Source organism: Ictidomys tridecemlineatus, chromosome 7, assembly GCF_052094955.1.
Source record: "Ictidomys tridecemlineatus isolate mIctTri1 chromosome 7, mIctTri1.hap1, whole genome shotgun sequence".
Classification (NCBI taxonomy): Eukaryota; Metazoa; Chordata; class Mammalia; order Rodentia; family Sciuridae; genus Ictidomys; species Ictidomys tridecemlineatus.
Genome location: NC_135483.1, coordinates 164,865,420 through 164,892,275, shown reverse-complemented (window position 1 = coordinate 164,892,275; position 26,856 = coordinate 164,865,420). Strand labels below are relative to the sequence as shown.

At 38.8% G+C, this 26,856-nt stretch overlaps 1 pseudogene; it reads right to left on the bottom strand.

The window, feature by feature from the left end:
- LOC101976972 (aldehyde oxidase 3-like) overlaps positions 1-26,856 on the bottom strand; it is a 91,547-nt pseudogene that overhangs the window by 41,676 nt on the left and 23,015 nt on the right.

The following is a 26,856-nucleotide window of genomic DNA, read 5'->3' as shown; positions in this document are numbered from 1 at the left end:
TTATGACCTATACAGAAAAACCTGAGGTGGTCCATTCAACAGACTGACTCAACCTTCCCTTCTTTCAATATGTCAGTGACATTACCTCATTTATGAAGCTCTCATGCTCACTATCAACCTGAATTTGGTTGGGACTACCAAAATCCAACACACATCTCATGTCTTTGCATTTGTGTCCTTTTCCAGAACTGTGTGTGTGAGTGTGTGTGTGTGTGTGGGGGGGGAGTGTGTGTGTGTGTGTGTGTGTGTTGGTCCCTGACCCCTGGGTAACTATTCCTAGATGCTTGTTACATGAGAACAGATCTGGTCTGCTTCAGAGAGGCAGAATTTATCATCTGATCCCTCCAGCATTATAACAGCACTCTTTACTAGCTGTGTGCATCAGTAATGTCTGTAAATAATTTATTTTTTGTATAAGTAATACATGCACATGTCACACAGTTCAGAAAGTTCAAAGGGTACTTAATGAGAACTGCAGCTCCTGCTCTGGTGGTCCAGTTACCTAGCTCTTTCAGGAAGCACAGCTGTCAGCAGTTTCTCAAGAGTTCTTCCAAATATATTAAATTTTTAATGTATGGTCAGGTGTCCTTGTCCTTAAGAAATAGTAAGCCACCCAAAGGCAAAATATTAATATCCTTTTTTTGTCTTACTTTCTATATTGATGAAGTTTTGCTCATAGCTAAATAAATACTGTCAATGAATCAAATTGTCTCTTTCGTTTATTCTTATTTCCTTTGCTGTGCAGAGATAGGAAGGAATACAGGAAAATAATTAGATCAGAATCCACCCAGCACTGTGGACGCAGCTGGAAGCACAGAGGGTGTCCAACTCTTCATGCTACAGTGACCCTCCTTCATTAGTTCTGGAAGGGTAGCAGCCCATTGGCCTTTATCCTCATGTGTTGTTGAGAAAACTCTGGGATTTAATAGAAATGGAGGACTAAGAACTGAAATACAGAGGACCCAGGTTCGTGTGAGCGTGGCTCACAGATAACACTCACTTGTGTGCTCAACTTCCCTCCAAAGGATCCATCAGCCCTTTTCCCATGGCAGCTGATCCTGTTCTTTGGAATGCCCAAGGTACAAACCACTGTTTCCTGTGGGTCTGGAGTTGTTACAGAATGTTACACAGTACACACATGATGAGCAAGAAGTTCATTCACAGGAAAAGAAATTTCCTATCATTTTCCCATTTATTAGAATAAAATATATTTCTTTATCTATTTGGGGAGATGACTTTAGAAAATGCTATAGATGCCTGCAAAGTCACAATTGAGAGAATAAATTAATATTTCTTTTCAAAATGTATTAGTGATAGATCACAAAAGTGATCATACTGGGCTCCTCATTGTCCTCTGCTCAGCAGCCCCCAGAGTCCCACAAAGGGTCGCTGAGATGCTTAGAGATGAGCATTAATATCTCATATAAATGAGCTGCCAGAAAAGACAGTCAGAGGGAACTCTGCATCACACAGAGAGAAATAATAAAGATGATCCTGAGTCAGTCAGGCAGAGCTGACCAGCCATCCGTGTGACATGGAGATAAATCAAGGCCTGCCACTGACCCAGGGAGAGGCAGAAGTGGAAGCCAGTGGGTTGGAGGAAAGCTGGTAATGACCCCTACCAGCAGGTGAGAAGTGATGATATGAATCCTGCAGCAGCTGGGCAGAAAGAAGTTTACAGAAAGACACTTCGATTCTTTATGTTTATCTATGTTTCTGCTCCATAGAGGATTCATGTTTAACTCAGACATCAATCAGGAAATAATTCCTTCTGTCACGCTGGGCAGAATGTGGTCACCAGCACAGAATGCTATGGAGAGCTTGTACTTGGAACAGAATGGTGGAAAGTAGGGCTGGAGGGCGGCTGGGAGAGAGGTCATGGGCAAAGCTGGAGACACCCTCTGCAATGAGCAGCAGGGAAATATCTCTGAGGAAACATGATGATACATAGATTCAGTGTCTGTGGACACTGAGAATAATCTGTGTGCTTGGAGAAGGGCCTGAAATCAAAGATGTGATGTCCACAGAGCTGTGTAGGAGTAAAAAAAGATACTGGAAACACAGAAATACCATGGAATGGGGCAGAGAAAGAAGAAAAAGACCTTAACTACAAAGGGCCAAAGATTCACCAATTCTTGGATGAGGAATGAATTGAAAATGAACATCAGTGCACCACCAAATATAATTTCTATTTTGTTCTCTGTGAGTACCTTTAAGTTATATAAGATTTTAAATGATTTCTAATGGCTCATGAATGCATAACAAATTCTTGGTACATTTCTGGGAGGAAATAAAGGTTCTTCTATAGATTTATATCAATAGCCATTTGAATTGGGAGGCAAGCTGAGAATCTTGTGCCCAGGATTTGCAAACCTGATAAGTAAGCTTCTCCTAAAGCCATACATACATATATATGTATGTATGTGTATGTGTGTGTGTGTGTGTATGTATGTATGTGTATGTGTATATATGTGTATGTATATGTGTGTGTGTATATATATATATATATCACAAAATTTTATGTTGGCCCACACCTAGAATTTTGATCTCCTTAGTCTATAAAGGGAAAATAAATATCAGCATTTGAAGAGCTCCTAGGAGATAGATTGCATATGCACCAGGATCAGGACCCCTGGTTCCTTTCCAAAATGGAATTAGCTGAGTCATTTCTGCCTGGAGCTGATGTGAATCACAGGAGCACCCCAAATACTATGGCCAGGGCTGAGGGGAATAGAAACGCAGATTTAAAACCCTGGATCCCAGCTTGTAGCTCATATTTGGTGTGTGGTGGGGGTAGTCACACCTAGATAATTCATGGCAGGTAGGTGGGCAGGAGATGGTACACACAATCTCCAGTGTGCAAGGATACTAGGGAAGAGCAAATTACTAGTAATATTAGTGAAAACGCTGGGATCCATGAAGAAATCCTTATAAAGTCTGAAGGTAATCACAAATACTTCAGAAGTAAAAGACCAATAACTGAAGCATTATATCCCACCATTAATATTTATGAAGGTGCTTTAGGTAATAAAAATATTGAACTACAATGGGAAAATCAGCTCAAATTGAATATAAAGAGAAAAAATGAATTCAGCTGTGTGTAAAGTCGTCACAAAACATTAAGCCAAGTAAACTTTGAATTCAGTGCTCTGTGCACGCTGTCTGTCCCTGGGAAAGGTTATAAGAATACAAAGAAAGCTTAAATGTGACTTATAGTTTGTTGTTTGTAGTATTGAAAGTAGTGATTTTGAAACTATTTTGTGTGTATTATAAGATTGAGCAAATGAATAAATATAAAGTATATTGTTGGAAACCAGGGTTCTTGCTGTGGGTGAAGGGAGACACAAATATGGAAAGGATGAATAACAGAGAGAAACTTGGAGTGTTGGAATGGAATTGTTGGATCAGTATGGTCTTCTCTTTAAAAATTTTTTTGTTCTATTTGTGAACACTGAGAGAGCCTAAGAGTACTGATACCCCATGAGCAGTGAACACACTTAGCACCAGATTTGGTTTCTAAATACCATTCTCCCTTAAAAGTAACAAGGAGAAAGTTCTGAAAAGCTGATAGATTCTAGGTCAAAATATTGAAGAAAGAAAGCGTGAAAATGTTCCTTCTGGCCAAATTCAGGGTAATTTGAGGATCAAAAATCATGATAACTGGAATGCATTGTAACATCAATTTTTAAAAAAGAATCTTCAAGTCCACATTGATACAAAAACGTTTGAAGCTCTTTATGGAAGAGTGCTGAGTAATAAATGCACATGTATAATGGAATTGGAATCTTCAGAGAAGAATCATTAGTGACACTAGAATCACTGGGGAAGATATATACTCTCAGTCTTGAACTAGCAGTCCACAGGTTGCTTCATTACAAAGGGGCAAAGGTACCTGTACCCAAGAAAAAACCTGACAGTACCATTTTCAACAAATGACCAAACTTAACATCCCTAGTAATGGGCCACAGCAACATGGTGGGCCTGCCTCCTGATATGACAAGCTCAAAAGACATTCCTGTAATATTCACGCCAAAAATGTTCATCCTGAATCTAATCAGGAAGAAAACACCATCAAGTCCAAATTAAGGAATGTCCTTCTTGACTCTTCAAAAATATCTACTCTGTGAAAGACAACATAGTCTTAGAAATTATTTTAGAGTAAATGAGATTAAAGAAACAGCAATGCATGACCCTGGATTAGATCTTAGATCAGAAGAAGACAAAAAAAAAATACAAAAACCAGGACATTAGTGAGTCAATTGTAGAAATTTGAACATGATCCATAGGAAATAAATAGGGCTTGTCAATGTTAAGTTTCCCGAGGATGATTATGAAGGAGACTATTAGAGGAATACATGTATTGTATATCCTCACTATATGTTTAGCATGTTTTATTTCCTTCTTATGTTTTCCTATTTAAATTTTTATTTTGGAAAAGTTCAATCATTCATCATGAAAAGAAACTCAGGACAGTAGCATCTGAAAAGTCAGGAGCATGAAGAGTGTCAATGCCCAAGTGATCTTCAGTGTGGAAGGCAGCAGGGACATCCAGGAAGAAGAGAAGAATATCTTTTAGATTTGAGAAGTAATAGACAACTGGTGACTTTGGCAGAAGCAGTGAATTGAAGCACAAATGAGAAGCAGCAAGTGTAGGCAACTCTTCTAAAAACTTGTTTCAGAAGGGGAAGAGAGAGAAGCAGTAGCCACCAGGTTCCTTGATCAGACTTGAGTTTATGGATTGATAGGGAGAAAGTGGGACCAAAGGTGCAGGTGTAAAGACTGGCCTGGAGGGGAAGGAGGACTTCTCACCTGCAGACTGTGCATGTGATGAGGATGGGGAGAGATGGAGGAGACTGGGACATTCCAGAACTGATGACCTCAATTTTTTTTTCTCTAATGAAGTAGGAGGCTGTCATCGTCTTAGACAAAGTGGGGGATGGGTAGAATTTTGCAGAACACTAAAGGAAATGTAAAAATTTGGGCTAGGCTTGGCCCCTGTCCTGATGTTCAGCCTTTAATTAAACATTACCTCATTATCTTGGTTATACAGCTATAAATTAGAAAAAAATGACAATGCCTCATTTAGTTCTACAGCTGTGATGCCAGAAGTCGTGACTGGAAAGGAACCCACCTGTGTGAACACTGCATTCTGGCTTGACCCATATATGTTCATTTCTTTGTCCTTTGTCTTTGGTGCCCCACATACACTTTGAGTCTCCATATAAAAATGTTCCTGTTCACCAAAGTGCACTTTCCCTTTTAGACACAGCAAAGCAAAGAGATGCTTATCTTTAGAGGAACTTAATTTTTATGTATTCAAAACAGAATGTAGTATATTTCACTAAATGTTAATATTATTTTCTTTCAGTTCATGGGGACAACATTTTGTGTCCTAATTTGATTTACAGTAATCCTTATAATTTGGCCAACTGTTCATTGGTAATTTATTATATGCAAGATAATTGAGCAATTACATTCAATTTCAAAATCTCCTGTGCATCTGGCTCCATTTGCCTGCCTTCCCACATTAGTATGTTCTCAAGAACTAGAAACTCATTCTTATTGACTTGAGCAACAGATCTTGATCATCAGGGAAGAACAAAGAATGAGATGCGTTCACCTAAGGGTAAAGCCACCTCTGTAATGTAACTGCCTGGGGGCAGAATTGACTTTACACAGCAAACAGAAACTTGTACAACAAGTGACATTCTACCCGACATAATTTTTTCATCTGTTTGCTGGAAAGATTAAAACCCCAAACCACAACTCTGCAGCCACTGAGTTGAAATCTCTTTCAACTTCATTAAAACCCACAGCGCAGCTGGGAGTGTAGCTTAGCAATAGAGTTTGCCTAGCAAGTGTGAGGTCCTGGGTTCATCCCCAGCCCCACAAAACAAATAAACAACTCCATAGGACTTGATGTGTGAAAAATAAATGGGTGCATGTGAGGGAGGAGAAGGAGAGAAGAAGTAGAGGAAAAGTCTCTCTCCTTCTTTTCAGATTTCTCCCAAGTGGAAAGTAACACTTCAGAGCCTATGATTAATCATAGGTTTTCAAAGATAACATTTGTCTCCATTCAAGAAGGGGGAGGTGGTTTAGAAAAGCATTGAGATAACTTAAAACATTGTTGAAGATTTAGTGAGCAATTCATAGATATAAATTTTGAAATCATTAGTATCAAAATATATATATGGGCAGCCTTGATTCTAAGCCTTGGACTTATTGGTTCATCCAATTTTAGTTCTCTAGGTAACAGAAATTTGCAATTTAATAATAACTCTAACTGCAACTGCCAGTAAAGATTCTGTCTTCAGGCATTCTCTGTCTTTCCCCACCCGCTCCTTCTGCTATGAGTTTGGTGGCTGTAATTTTCATTAACCAATCATAGCACTAGGTTACACCAAATTTGGTCTGAGGGTGTCTACATACTTTGAGTCTCTAGGTAATGAAATATAACCTAACTTAGTACATCAACTGAAAGACTAACTAGGAATATTTAAATTTGTTCTTGTTTTTGTTTTTTTTAACAGGTGAGTCTTAGACAATCACAGAAACTGAAATTCAGCCAATCATAGGCTGCCAATGATTAGGCTGTATCCAAATAAAGACAGCCTGAGATGTAACCAACTGAGCTGTTTCTGGACTGTTTCTGTTTCCTATCTATAAATATCTGCCCACATTGTGGAGCACAGCTTTCTGAACCTCTTCCAGTTCTGAGGGCTGCCCAATTGGAGGATCATTCTTTGCCCAATTAAAGTCTGGTAAATTTCAATTAAATATATTCTCTCAACAATAGCAATTTTCTCTCCTCCCTCTTGATATCAGATTTCAGTATTAGCTTATTAGTCTTTTTATCTGAGAGCCATATATATATATATATATATGTATATATATATATACACACACACACACACACACATATATATATATATAATTTTTTCTTTTAAGTGGATTTTTGGACATTGTTCTCTGCTTTGGTAACTTCATTCATTTTCATGGGGTCTTCCAAACTCCCATCTCCAGCCCCAGTATTTCTCAAAACTGCCTGTGAATAACACCCATGAACACCTGCTGGCCCCTGGGACCCCCTCATCTTCTGCCTGCCTTCAAATATGTTATAATGTCCCCAGGTTGTTAATGATATTGTCTCTCCCCTGCTCATCAAATCCATAATTTCAGAGTCCTCTGAATGCTCCTTTTGCTCTTCATACCTAGTCAGTACCTGACTATCTCTTGCACCTACATTTCCTGCCCAACTCTATTGCAACAAGTATAATTTCTCACTTGGCACGCTATAATGACCTTTGACCCTGTTCTCTGATGGGCACTCTCTTCCCATTCAATCTAAACTGCACTTCCAGGTGCATTCAAGGGCAATCTTGACCTTGTCACCTTCTTTTTCAAAATCTCAAATGGCTTCTACAAGCTATAGAACCAGTACAAATTCTTTTGTAAAACTCCTTCCTTCTCTCTGAGTTTGATTCTGGATTGTTTTTCTTCTAATTTCCATGAGAAGAATTAAGATAAATAAGAATTAAATAAATAAATATAGAAGTAATATCATTAAAGCAGCATCAATATGCCCAAAACTCCCATGATAAAAAGGCGCTTTAGAATTCACCTTCAATGATTTGACTGACACATTGAAATGTTTCTTTGTCATAGTTCCCTCCCGCTCCCCGTGCCCTCTAGGTCCAATGAATAATTTATGTTGTATTGCATCCTCTGAAAGGTAATGAAGAATAGGTACTACCAATGTGGACAAGTTCAAGATTTCTGTCTTTGGGCATCTTCACAACCCTCATGCTGAAAACTACATGTAATGTTAACAATTCCCTAGGACAGTGCAGATTTCAAACATGACTTCCTAGAGCCTCCATGGGTTCACCTGCACTTTTCAACTATATTTCCTGAGCTGGCACATTTCAGAACACAGGTTCACCATATAATGGAACCCAGTCATATTCATCCTTCATGGATTTGGACTTCTCTTTCTCCTTTATTCTCACAAAAACACACCTATTATGGAGGCTTAATATTAGATTAGTCTAAACCCTGTAGGCAACTCCAGAATTCTCTACCTGTCTCTCATTCCTAGTTAGGATTTTGATAAGTATGTTACAAAGGAATGATTTCAATACGTAGACCTCCACAGAAACATAACCTTTGTTCCTTAGTCAAGTTGTTCTCAAACTCTAGTCTGTTTATGTTCTGCACCTTACGATTAAACGCAGGGTCTCATGTACACTAGGCACGTTCTACCCCTGAACTACACACACCCTTAGCCCAGATTTATCATTTATTTAAGGGATTTTTCAAACTTACATTGAAAACTTCTTTTTCAAAATTAGACAATGCATTCCAGTGGTTTAAAAATGAAACAGAATCTGAACGTATCTGATGAAGAGTCTTGGTCCCTCCATCTGTTTTCCAAAGAAGATCACTATCATTAGTTTCCTGTGTATCTTTTCAGAACTTCTCTATGCAAATGCAAGCAAATGTAAATCTATATTACCACACTCCCTGCTTTGTACACCTTTCTGCATTTTTTTTCTTTTGCTTATCTGAATAACTTGGAGATCCTTCTATCCCACAGAAGGTAATAAATAACAGATCTTACCAATGTGACCAAATTCAAGATTTCTGACTTTGGTCTCCTCCTCATCTCTCACATTGAAGTGTGAGAATGTCCTCAATCAAAAAAAATTACATATGCAGCCATATTGAATTCCCTTATATAAATAGATAGACACTCGATTTGTTTCTAGTGTTTTCCTATTGCAAACAATGGTACAAAGAAAAACTTTTAAAATACGTTATTTGGCAGGTGAACAGTTCAAGCTAAGCTGTAGGATAAATTCCCAGAGCAGGGTTGCTGGTTAAATGGCATATACATTTGGACTTTTCATAGATATTGCTAAATCTTTCTTCATAGAAGTTGTTCTAGTTTGTATTTCTATCAGGAAGATAAGAAGGCAACAGAATGTGGTGTCAAACTTAATATACTTTGACAATTTGTAGGCTAAAAATGGCTTAAAATTGTAGCTTTTCATTTAGGAAGGGACTAAGCATCTCTTCCTACCTATAAGGGCCCTTTTTAAATAATTTACTCCTGTGATCTGTCTGCTGGTATTCTTTGCTTATTTTTCTAGCCTTTCCTTTTCATTTCTAGGAATTCTTTATATAATTAAGAAATCAGGAACGATTAAGAAACTGGTGCCTATGGTATGGCAACTATTTTCCACTTGGTATTTATTTTTTGACTGCTTATATTTTTCTTTTGCTGAAGTGTGCTACTTTATATAGTATAACTGATAAATCTTTTATGAAAGTTAGAATTTGAGTTATACTCAGAAATACTATTGAGGAGTTCCCCCGTGCTTTTCTTGCTTGCTTTTTGGATTCATTTCACTTTTGGCCTTTTATCTTGTTTTATGTTGATGTCATGGGGTAGTATGTTAAAATTAATTCTGATCATTCCTTTTTTTTCACTTTGAACCTGACCTCCAGTGAGAGCAATTCCATGGCATTTATCTGTGGACAAATTTTCAGTTTCTCTCCTTAGAAGGAGCAGAGGCTGCCAGGCCTGGCCAATGTAATGCAAATGATTACTCTCAATATCCTACTTCTAGGCAATGTTGCTATGTCCCTCTGCAGTGGATCTATCGCAGAATACACAGAAGGCATCACTGTAGATTTACCTTGGAACCTGGCAAAAAGTGAAGAAAAGCCCAGGCAACAAAGGCACATTCAATGAGGACTGAGCCAGTTAATGTGGGACAGGAGAAAACTTAAGGGCAGTGAAGGACCTGAGGTGTTGGAACCTGGGACAGGAGCTAGGGGAAATAAATTTCAAATGTACAAGTGTTAAAATCAACCTAAAAAGCAAAGGTTTGAACTTTGTAGGACTCAAATGTCAAGCTGGAATTTGAGACTTTCCCTTTAAGGAAAACCAGAAGCATTTCAGGAGTACTTAGACACACAGGGCATGATTAGAATCTGCTGTGGGATAGGAGGACACAGTTCCAAATGGAAGTACCTGGTGGTAAGAGGAAGGAAAATTGAAAATTTCAGGACAAAATAAGTTTTCCAGTTTGTGTTATCTCCATAGCAGATGGAAAACTCAAGATTAAGGGTTTTCAGGAGTAAAACAATATCCTTTGGAACTTTCTGGAAAGACACTTCCAAACTGGCCAAAGGCCAAGCAGATGCTGACATTACATGAATACTCACAATCACAGGCTTCATGTCTTGATACACAAACTTCATCATTTTTGTGGCCTGCTTGTCATGGGCATATGAATCTGAAACCACAGCACAGACAATCTGACCCATGCAAATTACCTGCAGAAAAAAAAAAAAAAAAAACAGACCAAGGAACATGCCAGGAGGGAATGAAAATGTGCACTGGAAAGGCTCTTGCCAACTGGGGTTGGGGGAAGACATGCCTGGAATGGTGTGTGGGTGACTGGTAGCATAGAGATAGGTCTGGGTTCTCACTCTGGCTCTGCCACTCAGAGCTATATGGCCCCAAACAGTTTGCTAAGACCATCTAAGTTTCCAAGTCTTCATCTTAAAATGAAACAGTGTCAACTTAACAGGGGTCTTAGCTGCCTTAAATCTGTTCCAAAACAAGGCTTAGTACAAATAAGAAATCTAACGTTATGACTCGGATTGTATATGGTCATGTGTGCAAAGTCATCTGGAAAATAATCAGTTCCAAGAAAGAGCAGCTGCTGTGAAAATGCTAGGCACTGTTATGGTGCTACCTCGTCCTGGGCATACAGTCTGCCTTCTTCACTGCCATTGTCACCAGGAACATCACTTCAAGGATACCAGGCCATGCCAGGGCCTTGGACGCATCAATGGAACTGGGGAAAAAACTTCCTAGGCATTACTGGGTTTGCAAGTCTGGTCACTTACACAACTCTAGCATGTGGCCTGATGCAGGTCACCACTGCCAGGAAGGGTTCCTCTGCCAAGGCAGGCATGTCATCACAAAACACTGCCTTCCCTGTGGAGGGGTGAATGCCAGACTGATGAATGATGGGCGTCCGACTGGATCTTGCAAGGGCTTCTGGGGATCTATGAACTGGGTTTAAAAAAAAAAAAAAGCACAAAGCAGATTGGTGTTATGAGTCAGAAGCAACCATAAAGAAATGGGTACATCTTTGTCTACTCTAAATGCCTCAAGCCTGTGTTCAGCTCTAACTGGAGTTTTCTTCAACCTCATTGTTTATCCGCATGACACTATAGAGGGTACATATGATGAGGATGAGGCAAGGTGGGGACTGGACCAGCAGGAGATTGATTGTGAAAGAACTGCATATGGGAAATTCTACTTTTATGAGAAAAACTACATAGTTTAAACAGTTCTTAGTAAAATACCACTTGAGGTACAATTTCCCATTGTTGGCACGTCTATTAGGGAGCCTGTGTGAGGTTCCCCTTAAGGCAGGGAGGCAGTGCTGACTAAACAAGCATCAGTTGGGAAACTAGGAGACACAGTTCTGGACCCAGAACTGCCATAAGTAACTTTGGGCAGAAGTTTTTGTTTGCTTGCTTATTTATTTTCAAACTCTTCGGGCTTTCGTTTCTGAACCTCAAAAATCATGCTTTTTAGCTAAACCAACTTTTGAACTTGTAAATTTAGAGGCTTTTTTTTTGGTACTGGATATTGAACCCAGGGGTTCTTAACCAAAGAGGCCATAGCACCATCCCTTTTTAGTTTCTTTAATTTCAAGACAGGGTCTTGCTAAGTTGCTGAGGCTAGCTTTGAACTTGTGATCCTCCAGCCTCAGCCTCTCAAGTCACTGGAATCACAGGCATATGCTACCATGCCTGGCAGACTTTTTTTTCTTTTTTAACTAATCTGGGTCTATGAATTTAGAGCTGGGGTGCGGATGAAGTTTACTCTTCCTTCATTGAAGGCAAATTTTATAACACAAGAGTGAAGATCTTTAAGAAGTGTCAGTTCTTGTATTCTGTAATTTCATGTAATTGAAGTTACCCAGTGGATATTTCTGTCCCTTGAAGTTGTTGCATGGTGCTCCTGGAGATGAACACCAGGATGTTTTCCAAATAACAGTTTCTTTTCTTCATTTGGTAAACCTCCTTAGACCAACAACCAATCCAGCTTCAGAACATCAGTTGATGTGAGAGGGAGGGCCAAGCTCTTTATTTGGGAAAAAAATCTAGACAATTGTATTAGTCAGTGTTCTCTAAAGGAATAGAATCAATAGGAAGTATAATTATAAGCAGGGGATTTATCAGGCTAGCTTATTCGACCAGAAGCTGGAATCGTCTACAATGGCCATCTATAGGCTGAAGAACTGAAAGAACCAATAGCTGCACTGTCCAAGAGGCCAAAGCTCCAGAACAAGAGGGATTAACGGTGCTACCCTAGTCCAACACTGAAGGCTTCTGGAGAAACCACTTTGGAAGAGTGAAGAAGTGAGAGTCCCATTTCCTCAGACGATTGTAGCTGCAGTCAAGAACCCATTGGAGAAAAATGGAGCTTACATCTGCTTCTACTTCCTTGTTCTTCCAACTTTCATCCCATCCAAGCCACCATCCTATTGTAACCGCTGTTTACCAGTGACGAGTCCTTGCTTCCCCAAATGCTGAGGTATAACACCAGAGAAGCACGCAGAGGCAAGTTTAGAGTGGAAAGTAGAAGCTTTATTAAAGGACAGCAGAAAAGACTTCTCCCTGGAGGAAGAAGGGGACCCAAGAGGTGGAATCTGAGGAACGGAGAGGTCTTCCCTTTTTTATAGCTAAGGTCTTCTTTCAGCTTTCCCACACTCCTGTCCTTTGTTTTCCGTTATCTTGCAGTGATAGGAGGCAGGTGGGAAGGCCCAAAAGGTAGGGGATAGGTGGGCTGAAGGAATAATCTGGGCAGAAAAGGCCTGGGGCAGCTTTGATCAGCATTTCCCTGTTTGCTGGGAGCTGTTTCATTAACTGTTCCTTAGAATAGGTTCCAGGCCTTGGGGACATTAACATTTCAATTTCCCCAAGTGTTGCTCTGGTTTCCTGGACTCCATTCTCAATAATGGCCTCTGTTTTATTTATCTTACTTGATATTAGACCCGATTTACCTAACTACACTAACTACCTATCTGTAAATCTGGCTTCACTATTGGATGGTGCTGCCCACACTTAGGGAGGGTCTCCATTTCAGTTGGCTATCCCACATGCCAATCATTCCTAGACACACTCTCATTGACACGCCCATAAACTCCTTAATCTTGGGCATATTTTAATCCAATCAAGTTGAAAATTAAAATTAACCATTAGAACACTGCTCTGTCCTCTCCTGTGGCCCTCTGTGTACACTGGTGGGTTAGCCTGGGGTGACGAGGGTTGGTGTACACTGGTGGGTTAGCCTGAGGTGATGAGGTTTATGTGCAGATGGCCTTAAATCCTCTTTTTAGCTATAGGGCAAGTGAAAAACCCTTTCCTAATATTTCCTTCAGGTTTCAGCAGCCCTTTGGGTATAATTTTGTCCTTCAAATCTATCTTTAGTTTTCATTTTTATGAGATTTAATCATATAAAAACAAAATAGAACTATAAATGGCTAGTGAACATCTGAAAAAAAGAAATAGTTTCACTAATAAAGTAATGCTAATCAAAATAACAAGATACAATTTTTCTCTAAATTGTGAAAGATCAGAACACATAATACCCAATGTTGGTAAGGTAAGGGCTGCTGAAATGGGAAACAATCTCTCTAGGCTCTTTTCAAGAACCTATGACATAGAAATTCTACAAGTAGGAATCAGTCTTAAGGATATAAATGGAAATCTGTGCAAATTCATGTACTAGAATATTTGCTAAAATGTTGTTTGTTCCCCCAAATGAGGATTGGTTAAGTAAGTAAGAGCCTATCCATTTGAATAAAAAACCTGTTTCAGTTAAGAATCCCTTTTTGAAAAATATTTAGTGACATGAAGAAAGGTTCATGATAGTGCTATTTTGTAAAAACAGAGGGATGTCAGATTATAGATACAATATGATACTCACTTTATTTTTATTTACTTATTTATTACACCCTAATAACTCTTAAGATTAGAAGGAAATCTATTAAAATGATAATAGCATGTTTAAAACATTATTCAAAACTTGGAGAAAGATAAAAGAAGATTTCATGTGCTTTTAATGTCACACTGGAACACAGTCCAACAAACCTGTCAATGGTTACCTTGTTCTTTAGGGGATCATTTTTTTTAGGACTTTTTATTTAATAATGATTAGGCTGAAATTCTGTTAAGTTACATAGTAACATGTAGTTTTTTTTTTAGTAAAGAATCAAATGATTCCTTCCCTTAGAAATGACAGTCTCAAAGATTACAGCTTTATTCCCTCTAAGATATTTACCACTTCTGTTATCTATATCTGCTACGTCTTTCATTATTCTTTCAGTGACTTTATACTCAATCTCAAGTTCATTTTCATTCAGTTGAATCATTTCACTGGTCCCCTCATTAATAAGCTAAATAGGTCTCTGACAGAAAATAAAATTGTGGCATTTGCAGGTAAATGGATGGAGTTAGAGAATATCATGCTAAGTGAAGTAATCCAATCCCAAAAAACCAAAGGTGGAATGTTCTCTTATAAGTGGATGCTGATCCATAATGGAGTGGACATGGAAAAAATGGAGGAATTTTTGATGGTGCAAAGGGGAGAAAGGGGTGGGAAGGTGACATGGGGGCAAGAAAGATGGTAGAATGAGATGGACATCATTACCCTAGGTACATGTATGACTGCATGTATGGTGCAATGCTACATTGTATACAACCAGAGAAATGAAAAATTGTGCTGCAATTGTATACAATGAATCAAAATGCATTCTGCTGTCATATATACCTAATTAAAATTAATTAATTAATTTAAAAATAAAAAATAAGTCTCTGATACATGCTTACTTTAGATTTGCCTGAGAATTAGGTTTTTAATATTTGATTACTTTAAAAGTGATTGTATGTGTATGTATGAAAGGTTTCCAGTAGATTTGGGTTTTCTTTATATTTTTCTATATTTGTCAAGTGTTCATTACAGAGAATTTTACTTTTATCATAAGAAAGTGCAAACATGCATGTATATGTATGAATTCATACATTCTATATTGATTTCTCAATCCACATTTTCTGTAATCCTGTACCTGGTGAAGGACACACCACACCCAGGATTCCTAAAGGTGTCTTTGCAGCTGACAGGACAGATTCTGACTGTGATATGGAAAAAAGTTTTCTCAAGCTTCCTGCTCATGTGTTGAAGTCTTGATTTTCAGCCTATAGTGCTATTGGGAGGTGGTGGATTTTTTAGGGAGTGGAACATATTGGAAGGAAGTCACTAGGAATGTGCCCTTGCAGCAGTGGCTATTAGGACTCCCATATCTCTCTCTCTCTCTCTCTCTCTCTCTCTCTCTCTCTCTCTCTCTCTCTCTCTCTCTCTCTCATTCCTAGACACCATGAGGTAAGAAATTCTGTTCTACTGTATGCTTTTTGCTATGAGGTACTACTTTGCTACAGGCCTCCAAATAATGGAGCCAACAGACCATGGTCAAAACTTCTCAAACCATGAGCCAAAACAACCTTTCTTCCTATTAAGTGGATTTCCCCAGGTGCTTTGTCACAATGATGGAAAGCTGACTAACATACTCCCTGAAACTTAATCTGCCCTGCTGGATAAGTTCAGAGGTGTCCATCATCACAGCCATATGAGTTGGACATAGGGCTCTCTTCTGCCGTGGAAGACTCCAGCGTGAATAGGCAGCTCCTTCACTGATGGAAACTGGAGTCTGAGTCCTGTGGGAGAGAATGGGAAGCACAGGAGGCTCTGAAATTCAAGGCTGAGTGAGGGCTGGAGCAGATCAGAGGAGGAAATGAACCCACATCATGGGAAAAAAACCTGAAGGCAATAGATGGCCAGAGCAATCTGTGGTGACCCAAATGCCCCCTCCCAGGCAGGGAAGGGAACAGGGTCAACCTACTTCCTGCCTTCATACTCTGATTTTCTCTTTCATCTCTCCCTCTCAACCCCAAAGCCATGCAGCTAATATAACTAGAGTCACTGGTGTTTCCTTAGTTATGCAAATGAGAATTGTGACAGTGACCGTGTTTTCTTATTAGTTTCATTGTTCTCTCTTGTTTATTGACTGGAAAGGACTCTTAGTGAAATATTCAGATTGGAGTGTCCACTCTTCAAATACCAGCTTCCTCAGGAAACATCATTGTCCCACTCAGGACAAGCTAGGGACAGAGGTGCAGCAACCCACTTGCTGATGGTGGGTTTGACTAGATTCCTTGACTGGAGCACACACATCCTGGCATGGACAGACACATCCTGGCCTGGTGAGAAGGCCTTAAAGATAACATCGAGTCAGCTGCCACCTGATTACTCACTGTCACCAAGAAGATGACAAGAACTGAAAATACACGTCCCTTCTTGCTGAATTCTGCCACTTCAGAAACTGCGACAGTGAAAGTCACTGAACACAGAGACAGCAGGAGATCTCTGCTGCCCCCTGTTGCTAGGTCCTGGTAATACTGGCCATTTTAACCAATATGCTATCTAGCTTCAGTAATTTTATTATATAAGGGAATAAGATTATAGGCAAAAATCCAAATTCAATAAGTCCTGGCTATTACCAACATTTTAAATTGTTGCCAGTCTTAAGAGATAAAAGTTCTATCGCTTTGCTTAAAATTTGCCTTTTAAAAAATACCATGTGAGGCTTTAGAAGTTGAATGGTTTTATTTTCCCTGTGATCTGCCAGTAGGAATGCTTTTCTTAGTTTTCCTTTATTCTTATTAACGTATAAAAGTTTTTGTTGCATATTTTTTAAATTTATTTTTCCCTCTTCCATAGTCAAATTTGTCAGTCTTTTCCTTTATAGCTTTTGGGTTTCATGTTGTACTCACAGAAGTCTTCCCCGAGCTATGGACTTAAAAAAATAATAATCATGCATATTTTTCCTAGAAATTTCCTGCCTTTGTTTTTAATTTCTAAAACTTCAATCAAGCTAGGATTTATTTTCATTGTAAGGTGAGAAATAAGACAGTTTTATGTTTCTTTCTTTGTCTTTGAAAGGGTTTGCTAATTGCATCAATTATCTCTGTTTAAATACTCCATCTTATTACTTAATTAACATGCATTTTTATTTCTCATGATACCCCATTTTCTGATCTATTTCTGAACTCTGTGCTGTCCCATTGGTCTTTCAGTCTCTTCCTGTGACAGTATCTATAATGTTTAACATCTTGAGATGTGTACTATATTTCAGAAGTGTATAGGGTTAATTTCCCTTTGTTACTACTATTATTTTTCACAATGTCTATTTTTATGTTTTAATTTTATGTCTTCCTAGCTAAGGACTGCATCTTTCCCTTTATCCATGTCTTTTAAAATTATTATTAGACTGTTACAGTTATTCATAGTAGTTGGGTCCATTCTAACAAATCATGTCTCATTTTAAGTTTAATACTAGTTTAAAACTTCTCTTAATGTGTAGGCCCTGCACATTCTTATTGATATTATCCTCAGAGATGTTTCTGTTTGCTGTTGTTAAGGGGAACTGTCATCTCACTGCACTTTCTTATTATTGCTTGTGTGTAACATCCCATAGCTGAGCTTACAATAGTGATTTGAAATTCAAAAGGAAAGCAAGGTTAAAGGACAGCTGTATCCTTATTTGTCAGTTCTGTTCATTCAAAAAATGTACTAACCTCAAACGACTGAGTCCCCAGAGGTATGGTTAAAGGAAAGTCTTCTAGGATGCTGGTTTCTTGGAGATGTTGTGATATGCACAAGGGTCCTGAAATAAAGACACTTTTATTATTTTAATGGAAAGTATTGATTGTGAAGATCTAGTTGACTGTTTTTTTTTTTTTTAAAAAAAACTGTATGTTGCTGCATGGTCTTCAGATTTTTATTTTCATCACTTTGGGGAAGTTTCTATAAATTAGAGGAGTTCTTTGAGTATCATCCATTAAGGGACATCAGAAACACAATTTGAAAAAGAGATCAAATAAACACGTGGTGCTTATTGAAACTTGAGAGAGGCTGGAAGCACCTGGAAAGAGCTCTCTTCCCTAGAGTGTCCTAAAGGCAAACTCATCTTTACCCTCATCTTTAATTGCTGCAAAACATCTGAGTGGAATTAAAGAGAAAGCTGATCATGAAAGTTCTTCAGTATTCCACCATTCCTCCGCAGAGGAGATGCTGGGAGGGTGATTTTAGCTAGAATCAGCCTGCAAGCTTCATTCAACCCCAACATCTAGATTAAAAAGAATAAGGAAGGAGGAGGAGGAAGAAGAGGAGGAGGAGGAGGAGGAGGAGGAGGAGGAGGAGGAGGAAGAGGAGGAGGAGGAGGAGGAGGAGGAGGAGGAGGGAAAAAAGAAAGACAGAAAGAGAGAAATCTAATCAGTTCAGTAAGGAATACAAAGGTGTGTGATATTTACCAGAAAATTAATTTTAAAAACACAAAGGAAGGCTGCTAAAACTATTTTTCACATAGGAATATCATAACCTACACATGGGCCCTGGTGCACACTTGTTTATTTAAAGCATTGTTTTAAATAATCACATACATCTACTCTAAGATGCTATGATGCTACAGAGAGGGAACATGGGACCCCCTTTGAGAACCATGTCAATTGTCACTGTTTTAGGAGCAGCAGACTTTATTTGATATGAGGTATAGGTTTAGAAATCACCTTCCAATAAACTGCTGACAGGACCTATTTGCACTGAATGTAGTGGGGCCCACTCCTCCATGGAAGATGCCAAAGTCCATAATGGTGATGATTATGCTATCTTTGAAAAGGACTCTCATTCCAGCATTCACAATCACAAGGGAATTTTGCTGATGTGGACCAGTCTGAAAGCTGACACAAATTCCCACTGGAAAATAATAAGAATCTTTTTTTACTCTGGAAAATTTTCTTGATATGTACAGACATATCAAGAGTAGCACAATAAATGCCTTTCACCTAGGTCTGCAGATTCACCAATGGCTAACATTGTACCACATATGCATGTTCTCACTGTACTGCACACACACACACACACACACATGCACACACATGTTCCATCTAAGAGTTAATCACAGACATCATTGACACTCATCCCTAAATATTTCCATATGTAACTCCTTAATCCAGGGTTGTCTCCTGTATAACCATTGACCAACACCATTGTCATAATAATAAGCCTTATTAATGAGAAAAGATTCAATACTGCTATTTAATGTACAGTTCATGCTCAGATTTCCTCAAGTATACAAGAAGAAACTTTATGATTACCCCATGAGAGCCACAAAGGTGTTGTCTCCACCCCTCTTAGCTTCTTTATCCTAGAAGAATTTATTTATTTATTTATTTACTTACTTACTTACTTACTTATGAGAGTCATAGTCAGTTGTTTTGCTGACTACCCTCAACTGGAGCTTATCTGATTATTTCTTCATGGATTGATTTAGGTTGAACTTTGGAGGGTGACAAGAACACTATATAGGTGATGTGATGTAGAATCTGCTGCTTCATTTACTTCAAAATCACCCCACTTTCTGCTATAGACACCCTAATGGAAAGTCATGAACCCGGGTTAGGTTCCATTCTCAGAACACCATCTCTCTTCTCATTTGGCAAAACTTTTCCTGAGTCCTAGCATCCTTAAAACGAACCAGTCATGAATCTGCATGTTGGGTTCTGAGGATCAGTGACAAGTTATCAATAGCAAATCTTAATTTCATTTCATTTTCCTTATACTTTATTTTTCTGTATTTCTGAATTTTAAAGTTTTTTTTTTCTGTAAGCCCTAGGGCAGAGAAGACACCTATTAACATTTTTAGCAAAGGGTGATGACCATCTGTCTTTGACGCTCATGTAGTGCCCAGCAGACTTTCAAACTCTGAGTGGGTGAATAATACCAGGCGAAAATGCCCACAAAATAGATGTTCTGCTCTTCTATGTTTTGGTGTTGGAAATTGATTTTTATTTACTGGCTCAAGTGATCTGAAACACAAGAACTGAGATTCAATAGTAACATCCACTTTTGACCAAGTTTTCAATTGGCAAACAGGTATGCTATCAAAGAAAGAGCAAGTCAAAGGTAGATTTTGCCCGTCGGTAAATATGGAATCCTCCTTTACTGACAGTGTCTTAGATGATCAGAGCTCAGTTGGTTGCTAGCTCATATCCTTGTAGTCCTCATTAATTGAAAGAAAACATTAGTCTTGGACAATAAGACCTAAATGAAAGATTTTATAAATTATTTTTTACTTAACTGTCCTGAGGCTGATGGTGGACTTTAGACCTGGTTCTGTCACTCATTCACTGTGAACCTTTGTTGAAAAGATTAAACTTCTTTGGACTGCAATTTCTACACCTATGCAATAAGGATATTGGGTTATTGGTCCTTTTTAATTACATGAGTTGTGATTCCAAAGACCCTGGGCTTTTAGAGCATTTGAAGAAGGGTAAGAACGTAATGCAATGTCCTAGAGTTTGCTAATGAAACTGGTTAATGTTAAATCTGCCATTATTGCTTATACCTCGGCATGTGCAAAATATTTGCTACAAATTCTATTTTTTTATTATGCTGAGTTTAATTCAAAATAAAAATAAGGCAACTAAATTCAAACATAGAAGTGAATATTGTAAACTTCATAACCCATACCTTTCTAGAGACAGAAATGAAAATAGAAACTAGGATTTGTTCTGGTTTCAGGCTTGCATTTGCTGGATTCCTTCTATGAAGGAGGAAAAAACATTTATTCCCAAGTATATAGTACTGAAACTTACTTTATTAAATCCAGTCATATTTCTATTCTGAAAACACATTATAAAATTAAAATTAAATTGAAAAATTGCCACATGTAACATCATGACTATCCCAAGATTTCGTTTGTATCCAGATGTACTGGGGACTGTCTTGGAAAAACCACCTTCTACCTGTACTAACAGAGCAGGACTCCTGTGATTTATGGGAAACACTTGCTAAGCTTACAATGCGTGACTTACACGGCAGAGCGATCCGGATCAGTGGACAAATGTGACAATGGCAGACAGATGAGTGGATGGGGAGATAATGAGCATGTGTTGGAAGGGCTGGACTGTCCAGGGAGGAATGGGAATAAGCATGGGCACATTACTCACGAGAGCACTGACATCCACAATTAAATACCAACGACAGCAACAATCAATACATGAAACAATCTTAAGCCTATGTGATTCTTTCAAACCCACATCGGAGAACATGGACACCCAAATCAATGTCACTCTCCATGAAACAACCACCTTGGGAGAAAGGACAGATTTAACCTAAATGGCGCTGTCCACCTGTGATGTTCTGGGAACTCTGGAGGAAGGTACTTGGTGGTGATAAATCTTTATCCGATGAAGGTGAGTCTGTCTTTTGTTTCATTACACAGGGGCCACTTCCCTGGTCTGCTGCTCCTACTGGAAATTTCCTTTCATATAAGTCTGCCTGACAAAGTTGGTATAAAATTTATACCAGCATGATATATATATATATATATATATATATATACCCTCATTCATAACATAGAGCTTCTAAAACCCTTGTAGGCAAGAGTATTAGGAAAATATTTTGCTCTAATATTGGTTTTTGATCTGGTTGCTCCTAAAACCTTTGTAATTTCCTGAGTGATAGGAGCATCTGAACAGTTCCTAAGTTCCTTGGAATCCACAGGTAAATAGGAGCATCATTTATTCTGATGAGGTGACTTTTGGTGGGCATCTGGACAAACTCAGGTTAGGGGCTGGTGGCCAGGGAAACCAACCAAGTGATTAGAGGATTACTGCTTTTAGCAGAGGCCAAATGATGTCTTCACTCATGCTTATATAATGAAAATTCCATAAAAATTCAAAAGGACTAGGGTCTGGGCCAGCTGGAGATACCTGGAGATAAGGCTGGGAGAGGGCACACTTTGCCCTACTCATGTCTTCTACTTGGTGTTCTTCAGCATCCTTCCCAACATCCTTTATAATGAATGGGTAAAGTTCTGTGAGCTACTCTAGCAAATCAGTGGAAACCAAGGGAAGGGTCATAAGAGTCCCAATATGTAGCCTGTTGGTCAGAAGCTCCAGAAGACTAGAATTATTGTTGGCATCTAAAGTGGGGACAGTCATGTGGACTGAGCCCTCAGTGTGTGGGATCTGATTCTATCTCCAGGTAGGCAGTACCACAATTGAGTTAAACTCAGTGAATGTCTGACAGAAAACAGCTTGGTGAGTGAGGAAAATCTTCCCACTCTGATGTTAGAAACATTGTAGGTTAAGACACCTAAGTGCAGGACAAAGAGTAAGCTCTTAAAACAAAATTGCTACTAAACTAAAACTCTATGCTCTATTCCTTTATAGTCTTGCTCTAATACATAAATCAGTGGCAGGATTTTACTTTCTTGGTGTTTTCTTCACGGTTTTATGGTGCTGGGGATTGAGACTACGGTCTTGCCCCTGCCAGGCAAGCACTTCACCACTGAGCCCCAACCCCATGGGTTTACTTTTAATAATAAATAGATAAGGAGAAAGACAAGTTGAGATGTGTTCACTGGTGCTCCCTGATTGCTTGAAGTGACATTTCCACCCACTTTTCTTGAATCTGTGTGCTTTCAGGTCTAGCCACAGCCAAATGAAAAGTCAGCACTGCATCCAACGATGTCAATGAGGAGTTCATATTATCTTACTACTCTGTGTTGATGTTTGTAAAATAGACATCAGTACCTATAAGGGAATTCAGTGACTCACCTTTGGAAGCAACTTGGAGGATGCAATTACCCACACCCAAAATGGGGCTGACGACAGAAGTTGGTAATCTGCTCATCATGTAACCACTTAAGGACTAAAAGAAAGATGAATAAGCAATCTCAGGGCTTTTGTTGTTAAATAAATTGTGAAAGGGCTGAATTAAACAAAGAATGACATTTCTTTTCAACCTAACTCAGCAATTAGAATTTTAAAAATGCCAGCATGGATGAAATTTTCTTGCAAACCCTAAAATGTTTTTCAGGAAACATTAATCCTTTTACTTATTTACTAAACAGAAATGTGAAGACAAATGAAAATGAAAGTGAAAATTCACTTGAATGCCACTGCTAAAATTTGGCATTGGGTGTGAGATGGAGCAGAGGTGAGATGGCCTCTAGGTAATACACAATAACAACCTTTGGATCTGGGGAAGCAAGCTTCTGGGAAAGGCCATCCATGAGGATCCCATTGGTGAAGAATTTACTTCCAACAATGTACTACAGATAGCATGACTGAGATTCCCATTGCTGGTTAAAGGCCCTCAGGGAAAGAAAGTACAACCATACCAACTCAGGAAGCCTGGAATATGAACACAGAGTCCTGAAGAGGCCAGCAGAGACAAAACCATCATAATCAAAGAAGAGAATTAGGACTGGACTGCAAAGATAGTCTGGTGATTCTTTCATGCAGAGGGATTAAAGGTTAACAGGCATAACGCTGCCTGGATATTACTTATAGTTTATACCTATTTACATGTATATTATATTTATTTTAGTATTTTATAGCTCTATATTACATATTATAGTTTTAATATAGAATTACATTATGATGTTGAATAAATTGTGTGGTTTGCATTCATATTTGTTATCAAGTCAGTTCTTCTCAATAAATCTATCAGCTGTCTTTATAAAGTAACAAGTTGAAGCACTCCTTTGGGAGCTGTTAATGATAGACCTTTTTGGACTGGGTAGATCCTCAAGAGACAGTTGTAGACAAGTTCAGCTGGGTGGGTGAACCAGGAAGACATCTCCCCACTACCCCCTGATCAAACAAACCTGATCACTTAAATGGATTTTACAACAGGGTTTGAAATTGGCAATGCATGATTCAGTCATGTGAAATACACAGACGGACACAGCAGAACATGGTAGAAACAGAGGATGATACAAGCTCTCCTTCCTGCAGGACCCACACTCAGGTGTGGGGTGCAGGGAACCTACTGCCATGTTCCTGATCTGTTGTTCAGCCAGGGTTCTCAGATGCTTCAGGAGAGCATAATATATCTGTGACTTCTCTTTGGTGAACTTGGTAACCACATCAAGGATGTCCTTCACCTGAGTCAGGCTGAGGCCAGCACCCAGGGTCAGTTCTGAAAGTAAGACAGCTTCGTTAATATTCTGCAAGCCTGGAAAAGAAGAAAGCAAGTAAGGAGAGAAGACCATTGTGGGTATATGATGCCACCTTTCTCAGAAATGCTCCATTTTGCTGATTATTAAAGTAACACATACTCACAGTAGAACAACTTATGAATACAGAAAAGTGTGGAAAAGAGAGCACAAATAATACAGGATCTCTGAGAAGTAATCACGATCCTTAGAACCAGAGAGCGATAGCTCTCTGCTGCATGAACAGAGTGCTCCCTCACCAGGCACTACTTGGCCTGTCCCCACCTCTCCTCTCCCAGCAATAGGTGCTGTTTTCAGCCTCTGGCCCTTGGTATATGCTGCTCCCACTTTCTCTACCTAATCACTCCACTTGCCTTGTGACTTCAGCTTGGCAAAACCCTCCCTAACTCCCAGGGAGGTCGGGCTGACCTGTTATCTGCTTCTCTAACATTTGCACCTCTCCTGTATAGCACAGGTTGCAATTGCAATTTTGCATTTTATTTGTATATTATTTGTGTGAAACAGATTATGAGCTTCATGAGGGCAAGGTCCAGACCTTTTTCTTTAGATTCTTTATCCTCAGTGCCTATCTCCGTGCTTGTTTCCCTATCTAACTTCAAGCCCTCCCCATATGAAAGCTGAGTTTGAATTCCACACCGTTCACCATGGCTTTCATGGTTCTCTCATTTCTCTATTTCCCTATTAAACTTGTTCTATGTGATTGATTGGTACTGAAATGTTCTCTAGTTGAACCATGACCCTAAGTGCCACTGTGAGTAAACGCTCACTGGTCTCTTTCCCTCCATCCATCAACCCAACACCTACTGTGTGCACTGTTCTAGGGACTAAGAGCACAGATAGGTCTCCTCTCTATCAGGAAGTCAGCATTCAGCAGGGGAAGATGGTTATAACCAGGCAAATGAATAAATGATGTATTTCAGATATGAGAAGTGCTGTGAAGTACCAAAACCAAGTAATAGGGTAGGTATGAGAAGGGAGCTTGCAAACCCCTCCTGTAAACTCATTTCAGTGGTTATTAAGCAATGCCTTATCTGCTTAGGAAATCTTGTCTTGAAACTGAGAAAGTTCAGCTAATGAATTTTTACCTTCAAAATTGCTTTTCCTTGCCTTTCCATTCCACTCTGCACTATAGTCATGAGTTCTTAAAGAAGAAAAATATTATAATTCATAATCTCTTATGTTTCTAAGGCTGATAGGGAACCCAGGAATGTTCTGGATTTTGTTTCATCAACACAGACTAACTCAGCAGGGGGAGCTCACGCTTTAATTTTGGGAAGTTAGACAGAAAGGACTCTTGTAAAAAGAAACTGAAGTCAGCATTGGGACTCCTTTAAACAAGGTTTGCTGGCAGTGCTGCATGGAGCTGAGACCTTTGGTGAAGCAGGGCTTGACTTTCATTGGGGTAAATAGATGGAATGATGAATTTGTCTCAGGGTGAAATTTCTTCAACAAGATTCTGTTATGCTTACCCAACTGGCTAACTGAACAGATATCCCAGCTCAGGAATCGAAAGGTTTATCTAGAAGGTAACTGTGCACATGTCCACATCTCCATAGCTTTTCATATTACATTGTGAACTTAGGTCATGAACTTTTTTGACCTGTCTTAACATGGCTGTGATTTGTCATTGAACAAATAGCGATCTGTGGCCTTTGAGATTATGAAACATATTTATTTAGACCTCAAAGAATGTTTAATTGCAGGTTCACTACAAAGTAATCCAAGTTTAGAGAAGAAAACTAAATAAAGATTGAAAGCATGAGTTAATTTCTTACAGAATCAGAACTGTTAGGATGAATCAGCAATTTTGAAACCACGGGTGAAATCAACAACACTAGCAGTTCTTGTGCATGTGAGTGCGTACACTTGTGTGTGTGAGCCACATTTGTCCAGTTATTCAAAGGACTCTAAAATACCAGAGAAGGGTGTTTTAGGTGTGAGCTTCCCTAGAATTATACATCCTTTTGTTTACTAGACATTCTACAAGATAGAAAGCATTTTTAAAAATGTTCTCTTCTTTCTACTTATCCAAGACAAACAGATGTGTTCATACTGGGAAAGCATTAAGAAGAGCATAAAAAAAATACACACAAAATATTTTACTTCATGTTTGCAAATTTATATCTGGCTTTAAAATCAATGTATGCAGCATTTTAAATGGGTATTTTTTCACCTTTTCTCCTTAAAAATCCCCAATTCTACTTAATTAACATTTAAAAATCACTGTAACTGAGATAAGCCAAACACAGCACCATCTTAAAAGCATCCATTACATCATGGAAGAAGATTTCACTATTGATAACAGAAAATATTAATGTCAACTATTGTTTATTCTACCATTGTAGATGCATAATCTCCTTATGCATCTAACATTCCCAAGATATAGTTAGTTCTTGGGAAGAAATCAAAGCTTTTTCAGGAGGTTGGTTTACCAGCAGGCAATCCAGTGAAAAGCCTAATAACCATTAAACTAATCAATAAATAATTTTTTAATAGTTTTATTCCACATGTACTTTTCACAGAATGATGTTAATTTAAGGAATCAACTCCACTGAGTCCTAAATGATGGAGGAAAACCAAATCATACCTTTCCTTATTGGGTAGTTTGGGGACAGCCACTGAAATTGGATCTGCTGAGCTGGAGAAGGAGGAACTGGGGGCATACCTAGGCCTGCCT